The sequence below is a fragment of the Stegastes partitus genome, unplaced genomic scaffold, assembly GCF_000690725.1.
Source record: "Stegastes partitus isolate 25-593 unplaced genomic scaffold, Stegastes_partitus-1.0.2 Scaffold48, whole genome shotgun sequence".
Lineage (NCBI taxonomy): Eukaryota > Metazoa > Chordata > Actinopteri > Pomacentridae > Stegastes > Stegastes partitus.
The window spans coordinates 1,079,782-1,086,195 of NW_007577779.1; positions in this window are offsets into that span (position 1 = coordinate 1,079,782).

Genomic DNA, 6,414 nt, shown 5'->3' on the forward strand with positions numbered 1-6,414 from the left:
CTCCTCTTTGACTCTTCATCTCCGACATGCTCCTCACGTGAAGTCCGCCAACTTGCAGAGTCGGTGGTTAAAATAATAATAATAATAAAAAAGAATAAAGAAAAAGAAAATAGCAGTCCAATGCTCTAACGGGGGATAAGAGAGAAACCCGCGCACGTTTGCATCTTTCATTGAGTGCCTTGGCTTGAACGGAGCAACAGTATGGATCTGTCATTCATGGCTGCCCAGGTGAGACGGGTTTTCTTCTTTTTTGCTTTTTCAATCTAAACTGTTTTTTTTTTTTTATTCGACTGAACTTTAATATATATTTATATTTATATTCCATTTGATTGCATGGGCGTGGCTGGTCAACAAGTTCACTTCTAGCCTTCACAGTGGACACAGTGTCTGTACACAGTGGATCAATCCTATTTTTTTAATTTTCTTTGGAAAAATGCAAATTCAGTTCATACTGTTAAAGAACCAGTGTGAAGTAGACTTACAGAAATATTATGATCTTTGAAAAATGGTTCAGATGAGATTCTCCTTTCACAGTTAATTAGGATTTAGGTTTTGCAGTTCATTAAGTGATGCCTGTTTTGGATATTTTGGACTTTTGTGCCATTTTTGCATCAGAATCAATGGAAGGACTGTCGCTGAGGCGTCATCTAACTTCACTGTCACTTTATTTATTTTGTTTCCATTTATTAATTTTTTTAATTCCATGTAAATTGCACCACCTTAAGCATACTTTGCCATTTATGCAAAGCGCTTTGCACCGTAATCCAGATGATTCTGGCTCCACACAGAACATGTGCTGTTGTGCTTTTGTTGTGGACATGTGGTTTCTTTTCATTATGAGCTGATGTTCAGTCCCCTGCCTTCTCTCTTTCCTCTCCGGAGTCTGGCTTATGGTTCGTCTGGTGCCATCTACTTTGCCATTTTCCGTTCAACTGCTATTAAAGGGTTCATAGCATTATTTTAGTTCTTTTCTTCTCCCCACCCTGCCAAGGACTGTTCTGTGGGGCCAGACGAAGCCAAATGCTCCCAAATCTTTTTAAATCAAGGACCTCTAATTGGAAATGCATTGGAGCATGGACCTATCTGAGAGTACGTTGTTGTTCAATATGACCCGATTGAAAGAAAGGTGGAGTAATAACTATGGAGAGCACGAAACCTCCAAAGTCACAAAAGTGGAGAAGGTGAATTTAGTGCCACTGCGCCCTCATGCTGGGAAGAAGCAATGTGTCACCACTAAAAAGAAAAATAACTTTCAATTCCCCACAATCAGCACAAGAAGCTAGTGCTGAAAGAAACAGGTAGTGAACTAATAAATGGAGTAACGATCTATGTTTAACAATCAGTAAATCTCTTTAGTATTTGCAAGAAATGTCAAAAATGCAATTTCCAGCTTCTCAAATGTGAATGTTTTGTCATTTCTCAGACTTTGTATAATCCCATTTAATTGGAATTTTTACTTTGTATTTGTACTCTTATTAGACAAAATGTCAAAATACAGAAAAACTAAAGAGCAGTTACAAAGCTGTTATGATGCTGCAGACAGGGCTTCACGGACGCTGCAAGAATATATAAAAGAGTATTTGTTTGGTCACATATCTGACACAGTGGTTGATGTAACAGTGTGGGTTAAACTGCTGCTGGACTCCACCGTACTAACACAAGAAAGCTCATCTGAAACCAAGTGCTGGTGCTCGTAGCTTCTGGTCGTGTCTAAAGTCACCCCGTTGGTCTGTCATTTATTGCTTCATATATAAAGGTACACTCACTAGTAAGTGGTAAACTGTAACTGTGACCATCATTTTGTGTCATCACTGGTCGATTTCAAGTTCCACAACTGTAATTTTTGCATGTAAGCATGGAGCATTTCACTGTGGAATTATGAACAGAAAGTAATGAGATGCTTACCTGCTTTGGAAGCAGACGTCATTTTTGAGGAAACAGAATTCAGACACTCAAATGAAACTACTAACAGCACAACAATGCACTATATAGCAAATAGTGTGTGTCGTTTTTTTGAAGATGAAACAAGTTTTAAATGAATTTCCGTGTTGGTGCACAGAGGCTGTCTCTATGTTTGCTTTTTAGCACCTCATGACTCCATTGGTTCACACTTATGCCGTGCTGGTTTTTTCCTTTCACCTTTTTCTTCTAATCCAACCCCCCCAAAGAATGCCGCCCTCTCAGATCAGTAATGGCTAATTTAACTGAAGTGAAATTCATCCCGGTGCCCTGAGTCACTCAGTGATGGTGACTGTGAATGAAGTCAGGCAAACGTCCCTGGAGTTTTGAAGACCGACTTCACAACGGATGATTTTTTTGCCCATCCATCTCAGTGTAGCTCTGCCGCCTGCAAATCATTGGACCTTCGCCATCACTTTGTCTCTAAAGGATGACGGATGTTGCCATAACTGTTCCCTCCTAAAGACAGGAAAACTTTTCAAAGAACTCTAACTCTGAGGAGCTGGTTGCTGATTTTCTCCATGTTGAGGATGAAGAATGAGTAGTTTGGAGGATTGGCGGCTCATTACTGTTGCAGTGTTTTGAGTAGAACACATTTAGTGATATATTTGATGATTTCCTTTCATCTAGAAATGAAGCAGTTTTCTTGTCACTTACATGCACTGTGTCCGTACCATTATGCAGAATACTAATTTAAACTGGTACCGTAGTTGGGCATTGTTTGTCTGCATTGATCACTCTTCTGGCTGTTCAAAGGGCTTTGTGTGATATCACAGAAACATGCTAAATAGCTCTCAACAGAACAATGTGTGCACTTTTGTTTGGTAAATGATTTGCATTTGGCAGCGACGCCTCAATGGTTCCAAATGAAAAAGGGCATCGTTCATTATGCTGAAAGTGGTGGCATGCTCGAGCTCCGCAAAACATGGATTAATAGGTGACAATCACAGTGAAGCGTTTGAATACTAAGCCGAGTGCAATGAGGCGATTTCTTCTTTATCTTTTCAATTAGACCGAACCGAGACAGGTTTCGCGGGACTTCCCATAGCTCCGATGTGGACAGTGAGGTTTTCAGACCAGCTGTGGAAAGACTGCGGCTGTCAGAATGTTTAATTGGCAGATGCATAGAAGAAGAAAAAAAAAAAAAAAAATGGAGCCGGTGTGTTACTGGCTGATGTTGAGGTCAGCTTTGATGTGTTTTTGACAGGCTCCAGAGCTATCCTGGGCATTTTTCCAGTCTCGGACTTGCTTCAGCAGACAGATCTGGCATGCAGGGAAGCAAAACCCTCAAGGCTTTGTCTATCTAGTCCACAGTGACCCAGTGGCCTTGACCTTTCACTCTTTTTTTTTTTGCTTGGACAGACTAGCATATAAGAAGAAAAAGGCACAGCAGTCTGTATTTTATTTCCTATAAAGCATTCTCTATGGTCAAATACATACTTAGGTGAAATATTAGTATGTTTTCATATTCTTTGTCTTTTCATGTGAAGCCATCTGCAGTACTCATTCACTAGTGACAGCGTGGCTCCGAGCAGTTCTACCTGACAGGGTTGTCCATCTCTACTTGTGTTAAAGAGGACAAACAAGAGAGAAAGGATAAGGACAGAGAGAAGGGTTGACAGCTTCAACAAACAGAGCCATCTGTGTTGAACCACAACACCAGGGCTCCCGGACCCGGATCAGATAAAACTTGGAGGAAAAAAAATGCTTTAGTTTACTTTGGTTCTAAATGGTACCACTGCAACAGCCTGAGAGTCAATACAAGCTGTGTGGATGATTTAAAGTTAGAACGAAAAGCTGGAGACACAGCTAGACGATGTGTTTGTGCGTTGCCGTTCCCTGGTATGATGCCATTTTTTTTTTAAATGCAAGTTCTCAAATGAGGTTATTTTCCTATTAAACACACTTTCTGGAGTCACAGCAGCCACAAGACCTAAATCAAGATCATCTTTGTTCTCAATTGCGTAAAAAAAAGAAAAAAAAAAGGGAATTACGTAATCACGTTATCTCACTCAATTGTTCATGCCTTGACGGCCCCCTTTTAAAAAAATCCCCTGGTCGCTATAGTGGAGGCTTATATGAAGAGGGTAATAATGGCACGGCTGCCTTTTCATCTCGAAGAGTTAATTTCCCCTCTGGTCTGCTTTTGTCTGCTTTCTCAGCAATTGGTTTCATATGAAAGCTGTAGTCTTGAGATAGGGAAAACCTGCAACAGCTTTGGTCTTTTTCCATTGATTTGACTCTGGAGTTTTGTAAACAGACTGAGAAAAGAAAGATCAGCTCGAACAAATTGAAAGCAACATTAAGAACATTGAAATGCAGATGACCTTTTCTTTTTCAGGGCCATTTTCTATTTTTAGCAGCTTTCCAAGAAAAGCACTTGAAGATGTAAAGACTTTTCATTTACTGACTTTCATACTTTAATTATTTGCACATTTCATCCCTTCATCGTCTATTATCACTTAAACAAGTTTAACTAAAATCAACTAATTTCTTTTTGTGCATTGATGGTTATACAATGTGAATGTCTGACGTCATTTAAAGTCATTTATAGACAGTAAAGGGGCAGAAAGCAACAATAAGAAGTTGAACACTCTGCTTGACACAGCTCCATTAATAGATGATTTTCACTGCTGGGTTGAAGGAGAGGTCAGGCTCTTCACAGCAGGGCCCCTTCATCGTCTGCTCTCACTTGATGGATGTACGTCATCCAAAGAGAAAATACACAGGAGACAAGAACATTCAGGGGAAAAAAAACAACCTTTTTTTGGTAGAAAAGTTGATTTGGTTGACAGATTTTTATGTCATCCTCCCTGTAATCAGACTGAAGTTTCATTAAAAGAGCTCAGAGTGGAGGGAGTGGACAGTGGAGAGTCGTCAAATGGTGCTACATGAGCAACCGCAGCTTCACTGTCCTTCTGTTAAAGTGAGAAATCTTTGTGCCATCAATGGAAATAATCAACCAACCAACAGGAAATGGCAGGTCTCTATTTTTGGCTCTGATCATTACTGGAAGCAAACAACTCCGTAAACAGCTGACCGTATGTTAAAGCCCTCCCCGTGTTCATCAAGGTTACTGTAGCAACTACAGGAGCAAAGCAAATCCCTCCAGTGGCACCAGGTGTATGCTAATCACTGGATCTGAGCAATAATTTATCTCTTTGCATGATTAATTACTCTGAATGTACAACGATATTGGCTTGTCACAGTGTCTTAGTTTATTTCATCAGGGGGAAACGGCATATGATTAATTGAGGTAAATAATCGTTTGGTTTGGTTTCATTAACATATAACCTTATTTGCTTACACACTTACATACATAGCATCTGCAGTCTTTGCAAAATTAGATCAAAATTTGGATTCCTCGATATGATGAAGCATTGTACATAAACTGAAGGTCTCTTTATGACCTTGTCAAAAATGCAAGAGCCAAAATAATATGACCTGATTTCACAGTGAGTTCGTCTGCAGAGGGTAACGAGTCCAGCAATCCAACAGTACGTCAGTACGGCTTATAAGGTACATGAACCCTCCAAACTCCACGCAGCGTCTTTTTTGCTTTATTATTATTATTATTATTATTATTATTATTATTATTATTATTATATTTTTCTATGGGAAGAGTGCAATTATGGCTAGGAAAGGAGAGAATTAAAAACACACAAACATTTTGTGCAATAAGGCACATGGCATAAATCATTTATAAAATACATATTATTTTTACTTATTATTATTTTTTTATGGAATCAACATGTGCATTTTTTTCAAATGCTTGCAAGTCTTACCAAAATGTTGATTTTACATACTATAGATATTAAATAATTACATTTTTAAGTTTCCTGTTATATTCGTCTTCTTGCTGCTCTCCATAAATAATCTGCAGTTTAACTAAAAAGTCATTTTTGTCATATCATTGTTGGTTGCAGCTGAGTTACGAATCGCTTCACTGTTGCACCAAAAACACAGAATGTTTAGATTTTTTTGATGTAGTCGTGCAAAAAATTTTATTTTTGGTAAATTCTCAAACCAGACATGCAGAATAAAGAGTTTTGGATAAAATATTCCACTTCTGAGCTTAGATTGGTTTGTCTGCATGTGCCACATGTCATTTGTTAAACTGCAACCTCTGTTAAAAATCTAACTGATAAATATTGTCTTTTTTTTAAGGATGTCAGCAGGTTTTGGGGTTCATAGGGTAAAAAAAAAAAACAAAGCAAAAATAGGTGCAGTGGTGGTGTCGTGATTCAACACCATGAGAAAGCTTTCACAGTGTAAGCCAATGCTATTCGATCCAGCTTTCTCTTCATTGGAGTTTGGAAAATTAACACTCCAAGGTGTCACATCTGTTATCTGTGGCACCGATTAGACCTTGACACCTTTTCCCTTCTAACACTTGAGCGTTAAGCTTTGCTATAATCTCTGCCGTGTTTGTTTAAATGCATGTAAGCTAGTTGG